Source organism: Erpetoichthys calabaricus, chromosome 7 (assembly GCF_900747795.2).
Source record: "Erpetoichthys calabaricus chromosome 7, fErpCal1.3, whole genome shotgun sequence".
Lineage (NCBI taxonomy): Eukaryota > Metazoa > Chordata > Cladistia > Polypteriformes > Polypteridae > Erpetoichthys > Erpetoichthys calabaricus.
The window spans coordinates 7,350,734-7,374,736 of record NC_041400.2 but is presented as its reverse complement, the minus strand read 5'-3'; the positions used below and the strand labels follow the sequence as shown (position 1 = coordinate 7,374,736).

At 39.2% G+C, this 24,003-nt stretch overlaps 1 protein-coding gene across 1 annotated transcript in view; it reads left to right on the top strand.

The window, feature by feature from the left end:
- The first annotated feature begins 937 nt into the window (after window positions 1-937).
- The window catches only part of znf462 (zinc finger protein 462), a 176,341-nt gene continuing 153,275 nt past the window's right edge, over window positions 938-24,003 (top strand). The window contains exon 1 of the mRNA XM_028805058.2: window positions 938-1,320. The gene's annotated coding sequence lies outside the window, so the exon portion shown is untranslated. The remainder of the gene's footprint in view (window positions 1,321-24,003) is intronic.

Genomic DNA, 24,003 nt, shown 5'->3' with positions numbered 1-24,003 from the left:
ATTTTCACAAAGTGCATGGCCTTTTATTGGACATTTTCCCAATATTTGGGAAGTTTATCTGGATGCACCCTGACAATAAACATAATGATGTGGAATTTTACTTTCAAAATAATGGACTGGTGAAGTGAAGGCTCCTGAATTCTCTTAAAGGAAATACCCACATGTATGGAGGTGCCCATAATACAATTCTGGATAAGCTATGGCAGCTTGTTTCCCTTGTGTTTTAGTATCTTTTTCCATATTTTGAAGAAAATCATTTTGTGAAGTAAATGAATAATGACTTCATTTTTTTTTTCTTAATTAAGATGGGCATTCCTTGAACATGCCACACTTGGGATGTGCCCACTGAGCTCAGTACATAACGCTTCCAGAGCCTAATAAAGAAGCTTCTCCAATATTAAAAATAAAGCTCCTGCTATTTATCTATTCATCTCTTAATTCAGTGGTGCTCCTTTTCATTATTTGAAGAGTATGAACAGTACGAACTTCATAAATCAGTTGTAAAATAACACCATTAAAGACCATCTCTAACAAGATCTGAGGTTGCTTTCAGCAAAGAGCAAGCGCGTTGTGCTGAGGACGCATCCACGCTAGACGATGATAATTAATTGGGCTTCACTAGCGCCGCTTCCAGGGCTTTAATGAGTAATAAACAGCGCCATATATATATTTTTGTCTTTCAGTCCCTGTTGAAAAACGAGTCCCTCCCCACCAAGCAAGGGCTGCCTTCTGAACATCCAGCAGCAGCAGCAAAAGCAGCAGCAGCAGCGGCGGCGGCAGCTTCTTGCATTTCTCTGGTCGCATGTGACTTGCATTCTGAAAGCCTATGATCTCCGCAAATAAAGGGATTCCGTGCTGCCTCATGGAGCCCAAGCGCTATGCCGCTGCTGCTGCTGCTCCTCCTCAAACGTTAGGGCAAATACCTAAAGTCCGAGCTATACTGGAATGCCTCCCGATAAAGAAGTCCATCGAGGGTGAAGGATTTTCCGTTTAATTAGGTCTGATTGCGATCTAAAGGACTTCTGGATACACACCACGTTGTCCACTAGTCTCTATCTTCACTGCAAACTCTTGCGCACCCCCTGGTGCTTGCTAGTCTCCAAAACTTCTTTGTGTGTGTTGCCTGCTTTGCAGATTGTCTTCCTTGTCTCTCTGGTTGCTCATTATTCAGAGACAGACGGATCTCAGGTCATCTGCAGCTGCAGCAAAAGGAGAAGCAGGAAAGATGGCGATCATCCACTAGACCGGGCACACGCATGAGACACTCAGCAAGTTTGTGTCTTTTTGGACAAAGATCGCTCTTTTTTCCCGGACCGATCCGTAAGTAAAACATGACAGATCCATAACAAGTAGAAGGTTAGGACTATCATGCGTTATCTTTTAAAAATATTACAAAGCAGCGTTGAGATCTTTCCGTTGGGTTTGCTTTTTTTCTGTTTGCTCCTCTCTTGGGTTTTTGTTGTTTAATCATATTTTTTAAGGGGTCTTTCTGCTTTTGTTAACTGATCCATAGAAGCTTTGAGAGACGTTGGGGTTGAAGTGAAATGAAAAGGAAAGCAAGAAGGGAAGAAAAAAAAAATCTGATGATCGTTTCTTTTAATGAGCTGGGAGAAGGTGAAGGGCTTGCGGAGAGGGGGGGTGGTGGTAGTGTATGTGTGTGTGTGGGGGTGCTGTTTTCCTTTTTTTTATTAGTTTGGGACCAGAGGAGACTTGGATAAGAGGAGAAAAGAAGGGAGCTGGAGAAACGTGCAGAGTGAGTGAGTGAGTGAGTGAGTGAAAGAGAAAAAGAAAAATAAATATTGTGGCGCTGCTGACTCTTAGACACGGCAAAGCCAGCCAGATCGTGACCTCTTTTTTTCATTTTTTTTTTTAAATATGATGATTATTTTTTGCCCACCACCACCACCACCACAACAACCACCCCTCTTTATTTATCCACGCGCTTGGGAGAGATCGGGGCAGCTCGGAAGTGGAGCTTCCATGGAGCTGCTGGGGCGCGATCCGATATCATGTGAGGCTTTTGTTTGTCTAGGTTGTCTTTGTGACGTTTTTGAACATTTATTTATTTTATTTTTTGGTAGGGGGGGGTGGTGGTGGTGGTGGTTCACCTAGATTGGTCCAATGCACGGATTTAGTGGTGGCGAGGCTTATGCGCGCACGGTGGGGAGGAGAAGCCATTGCACGCTTTGCTTTGCTGTCCTCTTCTCTTCTCCTCTCCTTTCTCCTCTCCCAGCACCTCCATTAGCGCTCGGCTGTCTGGCTCCGCAAGTCCACTCGTTGGCTCGCTCGCTCTCCCTCCCACTCTCTCTCTCTCTCTCTCTCCCCATTTCAAGCTCTGTCCAGCTCTCATTGGCTTCTCTTCACACACTTCAATGATAAACGTTTTGCATTTGTTTCTTTTGTGACGACTGTTTTTCCTTTCTTTCCTTCTGGTGTATCTTGGAAGCTACAGTAGCGCTTTGGGAATGGTGGGGGGGAGCGTGTGGGTTAGAAGAAAGGAGGGGGTCTCCATGCCATTTTTTTTCCTTTCCCCCCTTTTTTTTGCTTTCCTACTGTCTGTTGTCTTCCATGGCTTTGGTGGTGTTTGTTTGTCAGCTCTTGGCTCCTTGGGAAGGCTGATCTTCTTTTGCATGTTTATTTATTTATACATTTCTTGCACTTGTTTCCGTCTTCTTGTGGTTGGTGGCATACTAAGCTTTTGCCAGGGCCTAAGCGTCAGACAGAATCAAGTCAGACAAGGACTCATGGATGTTCTTGTGGGCTTCACCATAAAATGGAGGAACAGCAGAAGCCAAGATTCCTCCTGAGCAGTGAGTGGCGAGAACTCAAGTCTGCATTTATAACATTTAAGGCCACCAAAGGGAGGCTGCAGAAGGATGCATGGGTGGATGGATGGATTTGGGTTGCTTTTAACCTCAAGAGAAAATGGAGGGGCATGGTTGGGGAGAAGGAGGGGTGGGGTGGGGAGGGGGGTTAGTGAGATGTAGGGGGGGGGGGGGTGTTGGCAGTACTGAGTGGACTTAAGCGTGCGGGGTTTGGTGTCAGACAAGGAGGCAGGTGCTCCCACATGGTAATTATGTGGTCAGATGGCACAAGTCTGATTTGTAGGTTGAAGGAGCATGGGGTCTGCGTGCAGAGGCTTAATTGCATGTTTACCACCAAAGGCGACACTGGCTTGTGGGCCTTCCATGATGATGTCAATGTCATACTAAGTATGACTAATTGTCCTCGGTGCTCATTCCAGTCTGCAGTTCTGCTAATGTCTTTATGCCTATTTATTTCTCTCTTTCTTTCTTTCTTTCTTTCTCTTTTACTTCATTTCCATTCACTTAGTGTCCCTCCAGCTCTGTTTAATTCTATGTTTCTGTGCAAAGCGTCCTTATTTTAGCTCATGATTTGACAAATAATAGCTGAGGTCTCTTCTCGGAATCTGCCCTTGGAATTAAGACTAGCCAATGTCGGCTGTGGAGGAGTTGCATGAAAGAACCTTCCCTGCACAAATTCTGTTGCTTTTTGTTTGAACTTGTTTTTTTCCTTACCGTTTGTGTTACCATTTTCCTTCAGCTACCCACCACCCTATCCCTCTGTTTGATTTTTATGGATTTATGCAGGTGATTTCTTATTTACCTCATGACTTGCACAAATGATAATGGCTCAGGTAGCTCCTCTTGATCTGCCCTAACAATTAAGACTAGCTGATTGCTCGACAGCTTCTGCTTTAATGTAGTTTCCTAAAATAAAATGTGTCGTTGTATATTTTTAAAACGTTTTCACGCTTTTTGTTTAGTTAGACCTCCTCTTGCTGCAGTTTGGTTTTGTTTAATGTTCTTCTTTATGACAATTACTAGACAGCCATGTTTGTCATGTCTGGAGAAACAAGAGCTAAGGTGGCCTCTCAAAATTGGTCGTTGGAATGATAATAATAATAATGATGGGTCTGTAGTCTCCTGGAATAATCATATATGGGAAAAAATGTTTTCTGTGTGTTTATATGTTCATTTCCTTATGGATATATAAAGAGTATAATGAGAGTTTGTATCTTAATTTACATGTGGTAACATATGTACAGTTTTTTCATGTTGTGTGTGAATTTTATTTATTTATTTATTTATGTAGCCAGTATGGAAGCTGAAGAAAATAAAACTTTTACAAGTCTACAATAATTGGTCCCAATCTACCTGTGCACTGTATAGTATAACCTTCTCAAACCAGTTTAATCCAGTTCATTGTTTGAAAGCAGAACCCATTCTAGCAGAATCGGTCACAAGACATAAACCAAACTTGGGTGGGGTGTCCCTCTACCTCTGCTTTCACTGGCACACACACACTCCTATATATTGTGTGTGTATATGTGTACATGCTCATTTGATTTTTATTTTATTTTTTTATGCTTACAAAATGGAGAGTTGGAGGGGCTTAAACCTATTTTGGCAAATATGAGCACAAACCACCAGATTGAGTGGACCATGTGACGGTACCCATATACACACTCTCACACTCATGTGCCTGTAGGATATTTACTTTTGTATATTCCCATTCATCTATCAGTAACATTTTTTGAGCTTTTGTAAAAAGCTAAATATCTCTCTGGGACAAATAAAGTACTGCCGAAATATCTGTCTCTGTGCCTATGAATCTATGAATTGAACTTCCTATCTAAATTAAAGTTTATGGTCAGGGACCCCAAGCCAGACCATCTCAGGCGTAAGACCACTGCCAATCTTCAATTTATGAGTGTCCACTCATTCATCAGTTTTCTTTGTCTGCTGTTTATGGTCACTTTGGCCTTAACTTATCTTAACAACATTGGGTGTAAGGGAGAATCGAGTTTTCCAATGGGAAGCCAGTTGATGTTTGGGTACAGTCCTATACATACACACACACACTCCTGTATAGTATAATTTGCCAGCTTTCTTTCTTTATCAATGTATAAAGTTTAGGACTACAGATGTTGTAGTCTGTACCAGAAGGCACAACCCAGGATGAGGCATTAGCCCATTGTAAGATACACTCCTGCTCTCACACACACACACACACACACTTGACAGTGAACCTAACAAAAAATGGCATGAAAATTAAAATTCTTTGAAGAAACACGTAGGTACATGTAGATATGGGGAGGACCAGGTCAGGACTGGAAACCAGGAGCCTTGAGCTATGAGGCAGCAGCACAATCTACTGCTCTGCTCTGCTCTGCTCTGTCAACCATAATTTAGCATACAGATGTAATGCAATATAATTACAAACATTTATAAGATCCATTTCCTAACTTGCTTTTCCAATGAATAAATATTCAGTTCCTTTCATTTTCATAAACTTAACGGTTGACTAGAAATTGACTATTCTGTGTGCTGATTGATGGCCTGGCACCTTGTCCAGCGCTGTTTCCTGTTGTGTGCCCAGTGCAGCCTGAATAGGCTATGGCTTCCTGTGACGTTGAGCTGGATTGACTGAATTTGAGAATGTGTCTGTTTTTGTATATATAGTCTTTATTTAGGCAACTGCATCACAGAACACATTTACAAATAGAACACAGTGAAAGTAAAATGCAAACTAATATGGCACAAATGCAAGACTATTCTGAACACTAATACCCTATGTAGTATTTACTAAGAAAGAAACCTAAATGAACCAATCAACTTGACAGAATGTTTCTGGGCAATGGGGTGGTGGGTGGGGGTAATACCCACGTGAACACAGAAAGAACATGTGATCTCTACATTGAAGGCATGGAATCCGTACTTTACAATCTTGTTGCCTGTCACTGGCTCAGTCCTGGGTGCTCCAATGCACATCTCTTCTAGAATTTGCGCTAAACTCTGGCGCTGTGTCTGCATCTGCCATCTTATCCTACGTTTTCTAAGTACCAGTCAAGACTTTGGTTTTTGCCTTTCAGAGTAAGCAGTGTGATTGATTTATTCTAAATACATGTTTTATTTTATAATATGAATTGATTTTTTTTTTTTAAATCCACATTATGTAGCTCACACTGTAAAGATTTTTTTCCTTCCCATCATTCAAAACTGGATGCCTGCAAGGGGCTGAATTCCTTTTTGGAATAGACCATGTTAGCTTAGATCTGTTAAAAAAAATACATACATAAGACTGGTGAAAAATTTAGCTCTTGCTGTTTTTTTGAAGTATCACCTCACATCACCCGAATGTTAGATAAAATGCAATCCTTTGTTAATCTGTCTCGAAATGTGTTGCAGATTGCACCTTCTCTATTTTGTTCCAACCTAAATCAAACAGAAGTTCATACGTGAACAAAAATGTGATTTTTCTTGAGTGGGAGAAGCAAATATTGAATTTAAGATGTAATTTATTCTAAATGAGTCCTGTTCACTTCAGAAATGAACACTGAATGGTTAGTTTTTAAACATTTAGAGAAAGTGTGTCATGGAATCCAACACAGAGTTTGTTTTTGTGTTTCTATCTTCAATTGGGTTCTCACCCTTCAGAGATTCTAAAGGTCTTTCCTGTTTTGTGAACATGTGGTGTGAGGGCTGTCAAACTTTTGAAAAACTGAAGGCCGTTCCTAATTTGTGATACTCCAGAGTAGTTTCTGCAAGATGTTCAATGTGTGGAAATTCAAAAGGCCTTTCACTACCTTTATAGTATACTCTAGAATAAAGATTCTCAGTCTTAAAACATTTCTAAAAGCCATTATCTGTTTCACAATCGTAAATTCTAAGGGTGATTCCCATTTTCTTATTGTCTACACCTGTGGTCCTCAACCCTTAGAAATCCTGAAGACCATTCTTGTTTCATGATACTGTAGAGCAGAAGGGTTAGCAGTTTTTGTCCTGGAGGGCTATAGTGGCTGCAGGTTTTTCTCCAACCCGCTTATTTAGAAACCAGTCCTTACCAATGACAGCTCCTATTTAACTTTAGGGCATTCTTATTTTGTTGATTTATTTTTTTTTCCTTTAAAAGGATATCATCCAGATGATTTGCATCCTGAAACAGATGAGTAATTCTTAGTCCTTCACTTTTTTCTATTTGGTTTCCTTCCAATTTTTTTTAAATTTTTATTAAACCAGGTAGTACACATTTGTAAATAGTAACAAGTTAGACAGAGAACTGCTGGTTCCTTTGTCATTTGCATCATATTGTTTATAAGAACCACATAAAAGTGGGGGGATGCAGCTGTTAAGACTAAAATCCGCAATTAAGGATGGGTAATCGTAACAAGTGGGACCACTAAAATAAAATATAAAAACATTACTTGAACAATAAGTACTTCAACCGAAAGAGTTACCTTCTCATTAAGAAATTTAAGTTGGAACAAAAAACCTGTAGCCACTATGGCCCTTAAGACCATTCATTATCTGTTTCATGAAATTCTGAAAGTCTTTCATAGTTCTTGACAAGTAAGCCCGCGATTCTCTAGAGAATCGTAAATCCAAGAATGGCAATCAGTTTCTGTTCCGTCCGATATTTGGATGGATGACATATCATAGAGGGTGGGTGCGTCTGGGGAAATGTCATTTAATTAAATAAGCATATCTGTAATAAGGCGGTTTCGTTTTGTGGAGACGTGATTCCGTTGCCTTTGCTGACACCGACTGCTGGCAGAGTGGAGCACAGCAAGTCTAGTTTACAGGTTGTGGTGTTCGTGTGCCAGCCACTGAGTCTGGGAAGCTGCTGGGTTAGAGTCTGTGACTGTTATGTGATCTATATTACTGGCAGAGTGGATTAGAGCAAGTGTAGTGTACAGGTTGTGTTGTGTGGGCGCCACCTACTGACTGTGGGAAGCCGCTGCGTTTGACTCTGGGGTGCTGCGCTGCAGTGCGCATGTGCTTCGGTGCGTCCGCCGCGTCCACCGTGCATAAATTAACTGTCGTTTAGTAATATAGATACTCTACAATAGGTTTTGTTAGCCCTTAAAAAGTCTAAAAGCGATTCCCATTAATTTATCTACAAAATTGGGGGTTCTACCTGTAGAAATTGTGAAGGCCTCTCCTGATTTGTGATCTTTTACAGTAGGGGGAATCTCTTCATTCTTGAAACATTCTGAAGATGATTTTCTATTAGGTTATTATCTATTAGGAGTGCACAACCTCTAGAAGCTCTACAGATCATGATCCCCTTCAGCAGGGATTTACAGGTTTTGGAAATTCTGAAAATGATTCCCATTGGAGGTTTTAAAGTTTAAATATTCCAAAGTTCGTTCCTACTTTAACATTGATGTTTCCAATCTTTGGAAATTCTGAAAGCCATCCCCCTTTCAAAGAACAGTTATGACTCATCCTTTGTTAGGTTATGGTACATAGGAGGAAAATACTTTCCTCAGTTAAATGTTATTTAGACATGACAAATTCTGGAAGTGCTATCATCAATTGCAACTTCTTGTCACTGGGAAACTTTACAGGTGCCCATGGCATCCTGGCCGAACTGTATATTAGGACTCCCTTATTAAAGCACATTTATTTTGAATAATCTAATAATTAATGATTGTAGAAAGAGGTTTTAGGTGTTTTGTTTCAATTTTATTTTTATTAAGCATACTTTCACTTAAGAGCCCAATGTGCTATGTAATAATTATAATTATAGTGAAAAAGGATATGTGGCATAAACGCAAAATATTACGTTGAAACATTAAGCAATACTGATAAAAATTGTAAAATGAATATATAGTGCTGTTGATCCAAGGTGTTATTTAAAAATGTGTTCTTTAACAAGAGCCGAGGGCCGCAGGTAGAAACTAGTTAAGGATACATTTCACTCAAAACATAGACTTTTTACTTTAGAAAGCGATCAGTTAACCCAGTGGTCACAAACTCCGGTCCTGGAGGGCTGCAGTGGCTGCAGGTTTTCATTGTAACCCTTTTCTTAATCGGTGACCAGTTTTTGCTGCTAATTAACTCCTTTTCCGTTCATTATAATTGACTTGTTTCTTTAAGATTCATTCTCCTGAATTTCTTCATTGTTCCTCTGAATTGCTTCATTTCTTTCCTTAAACAGAAATGAAATGTGAGGTGAGTGAGCCAACAGAAGACCAACTCAGTCAGGGCCTGAAACTCCAACCAATTTCACCCCAAACAGTTGCTTAATTTCATTTCTGAAATTGTTGATTTTCTGTTTACTAAGAGCACTGTTCGTATGTTTTGAGGAGCTGAGCAAATCAACATTCCTGAGACATTCATCTTTCTTTATTTTCAGATACTGTATGATGGGCACAGTTTTGGCTCATTTTGTATCTCATTATTGTTTGGGTGCTAATTAAGGAAAAAGAAACAAGGGGTCTGAGTCTTCAAGATCAAGTCAATTAGAAATCATTCAAGAAGTTAATTAGCAGCAAAAACAGGTCGCTAATTAAGAAAAGGGTTAGAATGAAGACTTGTAGCCACTGTGGCCCTCCAGGACTGGAGTTTGATACCATCGAGTTAACCTGTGGAGTAAGTGACCCAAGTAGTGTGGTTGACTGTAGGAGCCTTCAAAACTAGACTTGATATTATTTTGGTAAAATTAGATGGAAAGAATTGAGGAGCTTTGCTGGGTGGAATGGCCTGTTTTCATGAAAATTGTTCTAATATGCTAAAATATGTATAAATAAATGTGTAAAAAATTTAAAAACGAGAGTTTTAGAGTATTAAGAAATTTGACAATTGAGAAGAGACCATACAGTCCTTCAAGTTTGTTTAACTAATAGGTAAACTGTCCCAATATATCCTCCAGATAGAACTTTATTTGTCCCCAGAGGAAAATTTAGCTACTGTCCTCCTTGAAGGTTTGGTAAGGTTTCTGCTTCAAAGCTGTGACTCTGTAGTTTTGTTCCAGATTTCCACAACTCTTTTGAGTAGAGAAGTATTTCCTGGCTTCAGCCATAAACACACTTCCTCTTAATTTGTATTGGCGTCCTTACCTACGTAATTCAGAATTTCATTGACAGAATATGTCTGGATGTGCTTTATCGATGCCTTTGAGAATTTTGTAGTGGATTAGGTCCCTCATCACAGGCTCTTCTGATCGAGACTAAACAGGTTTAATTCTCTGAGCCCACACTGCAAAAAATGCATATGCAAAAATGATACAAAAAAATGAAATGGGTGTTGTTTTACTTTTATTTAGCAATAAAATCTATGAATGGGGTAGGAAAAATATACTTGACAAGATTTATTGAAGTCAGTAATACCATACAATAAGAAAAACAAGATCAAATGTCATGATATAAATACTTGCTTAGATTTCATTTTTCGCAGTGCATCAGTGTAGGACATGTCCTTAAGTCCTGGGATAGCCCTGATTGCATCCCGGGATTTAATCTTTTTTTACTTTCTCGTTTGCGAAGTACAGGGAAAGTATTGTAATCGTCCAAAAATTCAACCTCAAGATTTTGATGAATCTTGACGTTTTAGACCTGCCTGTGTCCAATTTACTTTCTTGTAGGGAAAGTATTTAAATGGTCCAAAAATTTGACCTCAAAATTTTGATGAATCTCAACGTTTTAGACCTCCCCGAGTCTGAAAGTACCATTTTTGGAATTCTGTCTGTGTGTGTGTGTATGTATGTAAACACGATAACCTGAGTACGCTTTCACTGAGGTCAACCAAATTTTGTATACAAGTATTAGGTACAAAACGTAGATTTCTATCAACTTTTGAGCTATTTCTGCTAACCAGGGGCCTCATGTATAACCCCGTGCGTAGAACTCACACTATAACATGGCGTAAGCATAAAAGAGGGAATGTGCATACGCACAGAAAAATCCAGATGCAGGAATCTGTGCGCACGCAAACTTTCACGTTCTTCCACTACATAAATCCCGATCAGCGTGAAAAGTAACGCACGTGCACGTGCCTTCTGTCCCGCCCCAACTCCTCCCAGAATTATGCCTCTTTGAATATGTAAAACTATATAAATAGCCTTCTGGGAAAAGCACGGGGGAAAATATAAGAATTTCAGCAAATACCAAGTGGAGGCAAAGGAAAAACGTACTATTTGTTGGTTTAAACAGTGGTATAATCAACAAAAGAAAGTTGATCGAATGACATAGTGTCGGAGAAACTCGAAAGCTCAAGTTCACAAAGTCACACAGTGCCCGAAATAAAAAAGAAGTCACATATCAAAGTCGGCGTGAAAAGGCAACTCGTAGCGGACCGTCTGAGTGTCATATGAAAGCTTATTAGGGTACAGAGAAAAAAAATAGGCACACAGTGGGGAAAAAAGCACGAAATGTCAACTTTAATCTCGAAATCTCCACTTTAATCACGTAGTTTATTTTGTCATTAAAGTAGAACATCATAAACTTCATCTTAAAATCGTTTATTTTACTAGTTTCTCAAGTAGCACATTAAATGCTTTGTTCTGTATTTGATCTTCTATGTGCTCTATGTGTGTGAATCACTGTGTGCTTCCATTCTTTCTCTTTCTCCGACAGGACACATAATCCATTACATTCATGATATTACAGCTCTCTGAATAATTAAAATACTGAGATGTATACGTGATATCTTTTTCATGATGATAGGAATGAAAGCATGTTATTAAACATGGGAACACGGTGGCGCAGTGATTGTTCATATCTCATGCAAGAGGCTTGCTGCGCCATGTGCGACCTTCTATGAAATAATTTATTACAGAAGTACTGTCTCTTTCAAACGTACTAACCTCCAATTCCTGTCCTTACTTTTCTTTCTCCAAATACCCAATCGCCATACAGTCAGCTCTTTAATAGACGTTAAGCCATCTGTAAGCTTAGAACGCCGATTCTTCAAAACTTTTAAGGAACATTGAAATATCTTCGTAGTACATGTTTAATTATTCTATCCGTCTATCCTTCCAGTGTCGCGTCAGCACAAGGCAGGAGCTATCCATGAACTAGCTAGCGCTGCGGCACCGTGTCCTCACATGTTTAATTATTAACAATACAGATTATTTAAAAAAATAAAGTTTTATCTGTATACTATAAGCAACTTATTTTGCTGCATTTCATCTTAAAAATGATATCGTCATCATACGCTCTTTATAAAGTGGCGCAGGTTGTGCAATATTATAACTGTAGTGCAAGTTTACAGTGAGGTAATTGAACTTATAAGTAAACAGTTCTACAAGGAGCACTTGATGGACTGATTGAGTGTGTTAATAGTTCTTGGGATGAAACTGTTTCTGAAACGCGAGGTCCGTACAGGAAAGGCTTTACGTGTTTTGCCGTGGTTGAGGTAGTGTGTGCTTGAAACTGTATACCGATAATTCTCTTTCCTATCAGCTGCTGCTGTGATTCCCCACTCAGATACAGTGATATAAATACTCAGTGCAGTGAGAGTAATATGGAAAATGATGATCCGCTGTGGCAACCCTTAACGGGAGCAGCTGAAACAAGAAGATGCAGTGAGCGTAACAACACTAAAGCAGTTATGGTATTTGGAATACTATGGCTATTCCCTGGACCATTATATTGCTACAGGTTAATTACAATCAGATGCATTACACTAATAAACAATATGCAGTTCATTTCAGTGTATTTATAAAGCTGCATCAGAAATGTGGGTCTAAGAAAGAAAGGGTGACCACACAGGAACAGCAGCACTGCTTTGACGCTGGGTGCCACCAGTCTGCAAAACCGAGCGGAGAAATTGCGTACGCCCGGGTATGAGGTACCGTGGAGATGTGCGTGGCTTTACGGCAAGTTTAGGTTTTATACATCGCGATTTGAGCGTGGAAATGTTCGTATGCAACATTTCTGTGCGTACGTACCGTTTATACATGAGGCCCCTGAAGTGGTACTTTTTTTATTCATGTAGCGGCAGAGTCCGATTTATTCAACTTTACTTTTATAATAATTGTTTAATATATTATTAATTTGATTTGATTTGTTGTTGATGGTTCTTTAATATACATAATATAAAAATATAATCATTGTCTTGCGGTTTACTCCTCAAATATCCATCCCCATATCTGATTGTACAAGAAAGTCAAGGGGAGACCACTCACATAAATATAGGTTTTTTTTGATCATTTTTTTATTACATAAAGATACAATGACACAATATAAACAATATACAACTGCAAATTACAAAAGAAGCCAAACCTCACATCTCCCACCCAGCCTGACCCAAGGGGTAAAATATTCTGGGAAAATCCAGTCGCCAAAGAAGAGGGGAAATTGAAGAATCCTGACTTAGCTGCAACAGCATAAAAAACAAAGTCAAGGTTTTCCATCAAACCAGGACTTACACAGCTGATGTGCAGCAGGCCAAGTTTCTGTTGTTAGCAATAATTGTAAATCAAATAAAGCAATTAGATTGGTCATTGTCATGCTGAAGGATTTCCTCCGTTTTTCTTAGTTGCCATACTTTACGTGAGTATTATTTTGGTTTGCAACCCTTCTCGTGTCTAATTTAGATTTATAAGTATGTGGAAGGAGAACTGAACTGTGAAGAAGTTCTATTAGTAAAGCATAAGGTATCTTCACATCATTCAACTATGGGAATCTGTGTTCTGGGTGATTTCCTTACTAGGATGTCCATATTCTCCCAGAAAGAATACTGCGGGATGGCTTCTCTGGGAAAGAATGGGCTTATTGGGGAGCAGGGTCTGGGGGTATTGCAGTTTTATGATGCTTTATACAAAAAACAGGACAACTCTAAAGAATAAAAAGAGATCCAATCTTCAAAGCCACTTCTATAATGAGGTACTTTCTACTTGTGTACTTCAAGCAACACCTTATGCACTTGCTGTGGGTGTCTTGCTATGGTGCGATGCTATCACTTTGACACGACTTGGACGTACGGTAACTCCACTGAATCGGAAAGCCCTGTATAGCCAGTTGGATCATATTTTATTTATGTTGCCGAATGATAAGCAAGCAGCTGTACGCCTGCACAGATTGTGTCTGCTCAAAGTCCTAGCCTTCCTGCCACTCTTACTCTTTTTTGTGTCTTTATGTATTTTGTTATTTATATGCTGGGTAATATCTCTGTGTCCTCTATGGAAAATCGGAACATCTCCGTCCACATGTTTGGCACTTCTGTTTGTTGATCTCAGAATGAAATATACAGGGTGGCCCATATTTATGTATGTGATTAAAAAGGCATTGTCAGGAAACTACCAATGTTATTATCGAGTAACATAATCGACCATGAACATTTAAGAACCTTTAAATGTTTTTTCATCCCCTGTTCTCCATGCCATGGTCCACCAATGCGCCATCCAGATCGATACACGCCTGAAGACGAAGAGCAACGCTGTCACAGGCGGCTTGGCACATCTGTACTGGTATCCTCTGAAATCTCTTATGTGATAGCTGCATGTAACTCAGCCACATTGTGGATGTGATGTTGATACACCTTGTCTTTTAGGTAACCCCATGAGAAAAAGTCTGGTGGGGTCAAATTGGGAGACCGATCCGGCCATTCCACAGGCCTGTGTCGGCCAATCCAGCATTGTTTCATGCAACCACTGTCGCACTGGTATGACATATTGTGGAGGTGCCCCATCTTGCTGCCACCACAGATCATCAGTGTTACTCCCATTCTCAGGCTACATAGTGATGCCTTTTTCAATACTTTTCGTGCAGTAGTTTTTAAATGCTACAGCCTGTGAAACGTCATATACTGTATGTAAATATGGGCCACCCTGTATATCTTTATTCAGAATTTTTTTTCCAAAGTTCTTCATCAAACAAGTCCAAATTGTGACATCACTCTGACAGATACTAAGCACTTAACTAAAACAAGCTGTCTCGGAACTAAGCTCCTTGATATCACACTTGCGCAGTTCCAACTTTTTAAGTTTCTCGGGCGGAGGGGTGGCTCAGAGACTAAGGATCTGTGCTGGTATCCAGAAGGTTGCCGGTTCAAATCCCCGTCACTGCCAAAAGAGATCCTACTCTGCTGGGCCCTTGAGCAAGACCTTTAACCTGTAAGTGCTCCAGGGGCGTTGTACAATGGCTGACCCTGCGCTTTCACTCCAAGGGGTATGCGAAAACTAACACATTCCTAATACAAGAAATTGTATAAGGCAAAATAAAGAACAACAAAACATCTGACTGGTCTGCTATTCTCTGTTTTGAATAGAATTGATAGTAATTGGTGATGTTTGTGAATGCAATTTTGACACATTACTCCTCTTTCTACAATGACATACATGAGTCATGTTTAGAATACAAGGATTTTTTAAAAAGTAAGTTGGGACTCCAAAATTGGCCAAGAAACAGGTGACTACTCTGGAAATACGGGGCATCTGGGTATCGTAGTTCCTTACAAAAGCAGTGTGCATTATTTGTTCCCAACCATAAATTGGTATTACACATTCTAAGTATTTTAAGCATGTAGAGTACAAACCCGATGAAACCTGACAAACCCTTGCCTTTAGATTTCTAGAACTTTGCATTGTTTTTCCAGCACCTTCATAAGTGTGCATTTCTCTGAATTTGGTGCAATTTGCAGAATTAGTCAGACCAATTCATTATGGTACTTTTGGGGTCAGCAGTCTTGTTAGTAATTTTGTCAGTTTTATTATTTGTCCGTTTTTTTTTTTTTTTTTTTCCCCTCTTCCACTTCTCAGGTTCCTGCCTTTGGTACAGAATGTTTGTTGTGTAAAAGTGTATTAAGAAATGTCTCCTGAACGCATCTCCCCGGGTTAATAGCCCAGCCTAGGTGCTAATGGTTAAGGAGCAACTTGCCATTCTGGTTAAAGGTGGGGGGTGGGGAGGGGTGAAAACACCTCAGGGTAACTTAGAGAAGAAAGCACACAAAAGGCCTTTGGAATGCTGCATTCAAAACATCCAGCTGCTGTGACAATGACTCATGGGAAGGATAAGATACATGCAAAGGTTTTCCACGTTGCAAGTTGAGCTAGTAGCAAGGAAGAAAAAAAAATGTTAAAGCAAGAGCAACTTACGGACATGGATGCGTTCTAAAGAATTACTGTAGGATTTTATATAAGTATTTAATGAAGCCTCTTGAGATACTTTTAGTACCTTGACATCTTGTTCGGTCTACAGTATAACAAGCTGCCGGTTGCAGTGTTTAAAAATCATTAGGAGTGTTCACAATAATAAACACAGTTAGCGTTTTTTTTTTTAATCATTGCTTTGAAATTTATTGCAAGCCTTATGCAATATATGGTATGTGTTAATGTCTGAATGCTTGTTTGTTTGTGTTTACAGGTACGAGTGTTTAGGTATATGAACATTGTAAGTAATGAACTGGTTAAGATTTTCAGACCCAGCTGGGGGTTCCCCATTTATCTAGCAGTGCTAAGTTGGAAAATACAACTGACAGCCACCGAGGCTTACTCAGTGCTCAGACTGAAGATCATCACTAATGGTGGTGTTAACTTCTCCAACTGAGACTTCACTCCCTGTGGTGTGTCCCCCTGGTTTTGTACCCTGTAATGGTGCTGCTATTGTCACCCTCTTGACAGTATGTCACTTTGTCTGACACCATTATCCAAGGTGACATACAAGATCAGAAAAGTATAGTTGGGGCTCAGGCAGGTTAAGTGACTTATCTAGGGTGGGATTTGAATTGGCAGAATTTGGACTTTCTAGTACACCACACTGTCGCTACAATAGTGTGTGAGTGAATTTCTACATTTTCTTTTATCATAGAAATAATCTTTAAATGTGGAGTTAGTTGACAGTTGGAACATTTCTCTAACCTTGTTTTCTTTTTCCCCCCACACCAGAAAGGGAAAAATATTTTACCCATTTTTTTGTTTTTGTATGCTTAATAGTATTATAAAATGTATGCATTGTTGTTCTTTTATTCATAAATGGGACATGATTGTGTATGTGTACATATACAATTCTATAATATAAACCTTTATAAAGTGCACCATCTTTATATGATAGAACAGTAACTCTTTATATATAAATATTACATGACTGCGTGTGTGTATACACATAAAATTCTATAATCTAACACTTTATAAAATATACCATCTTTGTATGAGACGACAGTAACTCGAACTACTAAAATTATAGGTATTTAAGAAACTTGAGGGCAGTCCCAAAATTATTTTGTACCGGTGCAGAATTAAAAATTTGTCCATTTCTGCGTTTCATTTTTGAGGAGACTGCCATAACCAGAAAAGCCTTTAGCCATAGCAGGTTTTTTTTTGTTTTTTTCTCCAGTTACCTAACATATCAACAGATTTCGTTTTAAGTTTAAGAAGTTAAAAATTCCCAGTTAAGTTCATCTTTGCCGCCTTTCTATTCATTCAGTCTTGAACCCACTTAATTCAGTTCATCTGCAAGAAATTCAGGTCTGTGGTGAGCAGACATAAAGGCACAGTGAACCAGGAGTTACTTATTGTTTATGACTTCATATGGGTCACAGTGATTTGTAATGACCCGGAGAGCTGAAAGATTGTGTGGTCACCGATGAAAAGTGTTTTTTCATTTAGTGCTATCTGGGGTGCACAACAAGCTGGCAAACTAGCTTTTCACCCTATTTTATGTTTGTATATGATTTGTATGCCAAACATTAAATAAATTACATTAATGACTTTTTTAAATTTATATTTTTCCTCACGACAGACAGCAGTGTTACCCTCTGTAATACACAGAGACAACAATGGCAGTTCTACCTTTCTTTGTGCCGCTATGTATAAATATGGACCCGTGCCATGAACCGTATGCATATTAGTAGTAATCTTGAGAAAGTCATCGGGCCTTATGCTGAAACCATACATGATTAGTACTTGAGCTGTCTAGTCAAAAATAGTGACCCCATATAAAAATGGGAATCGCTAAGGGAGAAGAATTTCTATGTGCAAAGTGCAGTGAAATTTTTATTTGCTTGTCTGTCCAACATGCAACATGTCATTATTTTCTGCCACCACGATAAACAAGACTGTTTTAAAACATTGAATAAGCTTTATTTTATTTTAATTATTTAAAAAAAAAAAAAAACATCTAATGTATTCCTTAACTCATGTCCATGCCACTTGTTCTGGGTCACACTTGCAACCTGAATTCTTGTGGGGGAAAAGCCTAGAAGAACTGAAGTAAGAGTGATCTAATTTGAAAATAACATTGAAATTTATTCTTTGCAGTTACTTATATGAAAAAAAGTCAGAAATTGAATTATTTGCTATGGGAAAAAATAAATGTGTAAGTTGTTATATATATATATATATATATATATATATATATATATATATATACACACACACACTAGCTGTACCCCGTGGCTTTGCCCACATAGTAATGAAACAGGACAAACTTTAAAAATTAATAGACGTTGCCACTGTATCTGATCGTATTTAGCTCTGATGGGAAAGCGTTCCCCACATGGGGAGAAAAGCACGTGGCCGTGATATCTCTGCCAGTCAGCAGCTACCCTCTAAAGCACACGTAGCTTTGATCTCTCTCTCTCTCTCTCTCAAAAATATCAAACGTTACTCCTTAACAATCTGTAGATGATGATGTCTGCTGAACAAACACGTATCGCTAGCTAAGCGGAAGTGAGGTGCACTTCAACACATGGTGAGATGTAGACCAACTCGAACAGAGGCTGGCGAGGGAATGAGGAAAGCCCCGTCCCCCTGCTCTCAGCCCACAGCCACTCTTGGATTTGCCTAAATACATTGGTACTGCAAGCAAACTATGGTACTTAGTGCGATGAGAGAAGTCACAAAATCAATCGGAAAGTTCTAGCAAATTATAGAAAACAACCCGATCTAAATCCGTTAAGTAATTCTCTCGTGAAAGTGGAAAGACAGACAGAACACGCTTGGACCACAACATTTTTAAACCCGTTTCTTACCGAGCACCTATGGGCCAAGGGTAACCTACATTCCAAGTTTCAAGTCCCAAGTTCTCATGGTTTGGGAGATTTCATGATGAGTGAGTCAGTGGTGTTTGGCTTTTTTATATATATATATATATATATATATATATATATATATATATATATATATATATATATATATATAATATTTACTGTATACATATAATATATAGATAAATAAATTATACCTGTGGTACGCCCAAGCTGTCCGCTGCCCCTCTCTCTATGATGTTTATTCTAAAATGCGTTTGAAAATACATCTGCTCAAGGGTCACTTCCCTGCTTAGACTTAGAGTTACCTGAGTAGACAGTGACCTTGACCTGAGTAAGCATCTTAGATGTGTATGTATGTACGTACCTATATATGTTTATACTGGAGATTTACAGGTTTATATGGTCACTTATACAGAGTACAGTCATACTGTATATAAATTTGCTTTGGTGTATAGATGTAAAATCTCTCTACATACATTATAGCTGAGCAGGCTCCTGTCAATCATGGAGAATCCACTGAACAGTATCATCTTCAGACAGAGGAGCAGCTTCAGTGACAGATTGAGGAGATCATTCCTCCCCCACACTATGTGACTCTTCAGTTCCACCTGGGGGGGTAAACGTTAACATTATACAAAGTTATTATCTGTTATACCTGCATTTTTATCACTCTTTAATATAGTTTTTTATCAGTATGCTGCTGCTGGAGTATGTGAATCTAATATGCTGTATGTTTATATGCATTCTGTATTAATATACAATATACACATATGCATATGTGTGCGTATGTGTGTATATCCAAAGTGATCGATAAGTATAGATATGTACTATCTGTACCAGCAGATCTTGCCTTCCATGGGAAAAAAAAGACTGCAATATTGGATGGCTGCACATCACGTTACAGCAGCAAGAGCAAAAAAATACTGAGAAAATCGATAAATTGTATGCTTAAATGAGACATATGTATACATGAAACTTGTGTGCTTAAATGCTTTTTGTATAATATATTCATATGCTTACATATTTCCTTACTAAATGAAATAACGATTGTAAGCAGAAAATACGTTCTTATCCTCTTTAATAAAATCCCTTTGTGCATCCAGGTGTCTGTGTGTGTGTGTGTGTCTTCTGGTGAAGTGCGCACGCGCGGGGCACGGTGCAATGCGCGATATTACTGTCAGAGAAAGTTAGAGGCGTTTTACGGAAATACAAACCAGTATTACTGCGAGAGGAAATTAAAGGTACACAATACAGTGACGCATATTACAGCCACATACAAAAATTAAAAGGTATATTATGGACGTACAAGACAGTATTACTGTCACAGAAAATTGAAGACACACAATACATGGCGGCAGCCCACGAAGAACGGTCAGCTCAGCAAGTAAACATCAACAAAAGAAAGGCTGAAAGAAAGAAAAATACGACCAAGAAAAACAATGAGGTCAAAGTCCTTTGCCATTTAATATAGACTGTTCCTACTAATGTTTATGCACTACTGTTCTAGCGCCCGTTATTGTAACGGGCATAATGACTAGTAGTACAATATTATGCGTAAGCACTGTCATCATTGGGAATGAGCTTTTTTGCTTTTCTGTGTCCAGAACCACAAGAGGTTGTTCTAGGCAAGTCATTCATGCTTGGTCATGTTTGTGGAAAACTGGAGATGAGAAATTTAATTTTCTAATTTCTAAAGTTTGCTGAGCGATGGTGATGGAGGAATTGGCACACATCTCTGACCTGCCAAAATGTTGTGTGAATATGAATTCAGTAATATGGTGCTGAGCACACACCTTACGATTTACCATCTTTAATTGTCCAAATTGGAGTCTGTGGTGTATGTTTATCAATATCTGCATATTCACAGCATTCGTTTCTGCATGTTGCGTAGCTTTATGCTATATACTGCTTGAGAATATATGCGGAAGATTCAAATTTGTGAAATATAAAGTGACATCTATGATCAATCTGTATCTATATTATCTGAATCTCTTTATCTATAGATGTTTATAATTATAGATGCAAAGAGAGAGAACGAGAAATAATTTAATAGTAAGCCTGAAAAAAACAAAATTTATTATAGTCAAAATTGGTCAGAAAGCATCCTTTAGGCTGTAGTTATTTAGAAAAAAACATCCCAATGTTCCAGCGTGGTGCTGAGGTGTCACCTGCCGAACTCGTGTCCCAATCCAGGTAGCTTGTTTTATGGTGGGTGTGCCCACCTGCCATCAGCGCATGCTCCCAACCTTTTAACACTTAGCAGTTATTTCTCCGTTATGGTTATTAGGAGACTTGTACCAACTGCTTCTTGCTGTGTGCTCGTCCTGACTGTCACGTGACAAACTGTTATTTTGGATGCTTTGTCTTGTCAGATTAAATTCTGAATAAGGACCTGGTCTCCTATTCTAGGCTTTCAAATGCACAGGTAGAATGAGATAAAGATCCATACACACAATGCACATTTTAAATCTAATATTCCTTGTTTCTGGCTTAGATATTTAATTATACAGGGGGTTCTGTGGCTTAGTTGTGTTTTTATGTTCTAGATTTATATTTTGCAAATGTGTTAGGATAGGTAAGTGACTTAGGCTAGGGTGTGTTTCGACTTACACCAAAATTCGAGTTACATCACTATTGTAGGAACGGAACTGTGTCGAAACCCGAGGACCCCCTGTATTGAACTTGTGTCCAAAGCCGATGGACGAGGGTTTGGCCCCCAAGTTACTTGCATTGATATTTAGTCATCATAGTCTTACATCCAGTGGTGCTGGAAAGGGGTCTAAGCATATGTGATGGTGAATTAGACTAAGGTTAATAAATGCATAAACTATTGAAACAGGAAGCAAAGTTTAAATCTGTGTTCAGAGATCCTCAATACAAGTAAAACGGTGACCAGGAAATGCAGTATGAAATATGAATTTTTATGTGGAAAACCCTCAGTATTGCTGTAGACTTCTATCCGTATGCAAACACTGATGGCGATCTGGCGATTTCATGACACATTTATACATTTACTAGATCTGTCTTCAAGAACGATTGACTGAGCTATCTAAAAGTAAGCTGATATACCTGAAAGCTGATAGCATGACTGTCACCCCCCACCCTTCACCCTCCCCGCATCCTCATAATTGAACAGACACAAGGCCCTCCAGACCGGTTTTGCTTTAATTCTTGTCTTTGGTCCTTCCATTCACCTTCGGTATCTGATGACCCATACTGCAGATCATTGTGAGCTTCCCCTATAAGGTGCTGGTGAGAGAGGCTCCCAGGAGATCAAGGGATAGGCTGAATAAAGTGCTTTTGTGGAGAGTAGCCTGGGGTCTGAAAGCGTCCCTCCCATAAATCTTGGAAAAAGTGCAGAGATTTCAGTGAACTGAGTGAGCAGGATGAAGCGAATGTGTCTGCGCTTGTGCTGGAGTGTCTCGCAAGATGAGAAAAGTGTTTTGGAGACCTGGCAGATGGAGTCATCAGAACATTTTTTTGATAGATGATCAACGACTTGCATACTGTATATGTATACATATATATATTAATGTGCATGTGGATCTTGATAATAAAATATTATACTCTGCTAGTAGATCAGTTTAGATGCAACATATCCTATTGACCTGAAAGACCAAACTGAAGGCCATTTTGTGTTTGCTTTAAGAGTAAAAAATAAATAAATGAATACAAGTCCTGCTGCTGTGTTCAAACTTCGTTGAAGCCTGATGTCCTTTGTTGCTTGGGCAGATCAGATGATGCATTAAGCCATGTTTCAACCGTTCAGTATGGCTGTTTGTGGGCAGGGTGTGTTTACTGGCTGTTGGCCAGCAACTGAATAAAACCTCAGTGTGTAGCTCTCGAAGGCCAGGTAGACCCCCGTGGTGGGTTTGTTAAGAGGATAGAGCATTATTAGTTTGTTGGAAGCTGGGAGAAAAAGAAACCCATGCTAATGCCTTCCACCTTTTTCACTCTGTGTTGGATTCCTGCTTACCTTCAAATTCTGTCTGCCTGCCATCATGCTCAGATCAACTCTCCCTCTCCCTCTCTCTCTCTCTCTTTCTTTCTCTCTCTCTCTACAGCGTTACCTTTAAAAGGCCGATCCATTTAAATTGCATATAGCAGCTGGGCTTTGACACCCTTAAATGATTGCCAAGTCCTACAGAAGGGTAGTCATTCAACTGTGTTGGAGAAATCACCTCGTCAGTATGCAGACTTCATGGCAAGAGCCCTGTGCTAGCATGGGGGGAGGGAAGCTTTCAGATGTTAGATTAAAATGGTGCTCTGTCTGTAGACCTAGGCTAATCCCACGGCACATTTCAAAGCAACCTCGGCGAGCTGCACCGTCTGTCTTTGCATCTCCTTTAGCTGGAGGAGGGGAGTCAATGGCATGATTTGCTTGGAGTTCATCTTCTTTAAAGATAAATAGATCTGAAATTCATCTGATTTTCTCCATCTTCTGTTTGCAAGATATATAATTTAGGATGTTTCAGTGGTAGCGGTGACCTTGTTTATTTGTGGACTGGTAAAAAAAATAAATAAAATAAAAAACAATAAAATCAGGAAGATCACATCTATCGTTCCAGGGATATTTATGCAGAATATCTATGGATCTGTTGTGGGGAAAACATAGGTTTGGAAATATTGATGCATGCTTGTTCATATTGAATGGTATAACATATTGTGGCATAGTGGTTAGTGTTGCTGCTTTAATGAGCCAGAGACCTTGGTTTCATTCCTGGCCTGAGTGCCCTCAGTTTGGAGTTTTCATTTTCCTATTTACACGCATGGGCTTTGTCCATGTACTCCAGTATCCTCCATATTCAGTGATAGCACTGTGAAGAAGATAGTGTGTACGAGGGAATCCTGTGATGTTTTATCCATAACACTCGGATAGGCAAAACAAAAAATGGAAATAAGCGGGAGACAAAACGTTAAATTAACCAGATGTCCTTTACCAGGAGTCTGTCCTAACTCTGGTCTAATTAGAAAATCATAAGCTAAGAATCGTAGTCAGAAAAAGAAGTCAAAACATGATGCATTTATTCACAACTCTCTCCTGCTACTGGGGCTCCTTCATACCACCAAATGAAGGTCTATTTATCTATCTATTGACACACATTGGTGAATGGGGGACATCTTCAGGGCTTGTATACTTGTTGCAAAACCATGCCGTTTCATGGGTCTCCACTGTCGTTAACATGTATTGTTTTCAGAATGGAGGATTGAAGGCATGAGGACTAAATATGTTATAACAGCTGCCACCAACAATCCCACCTTTACC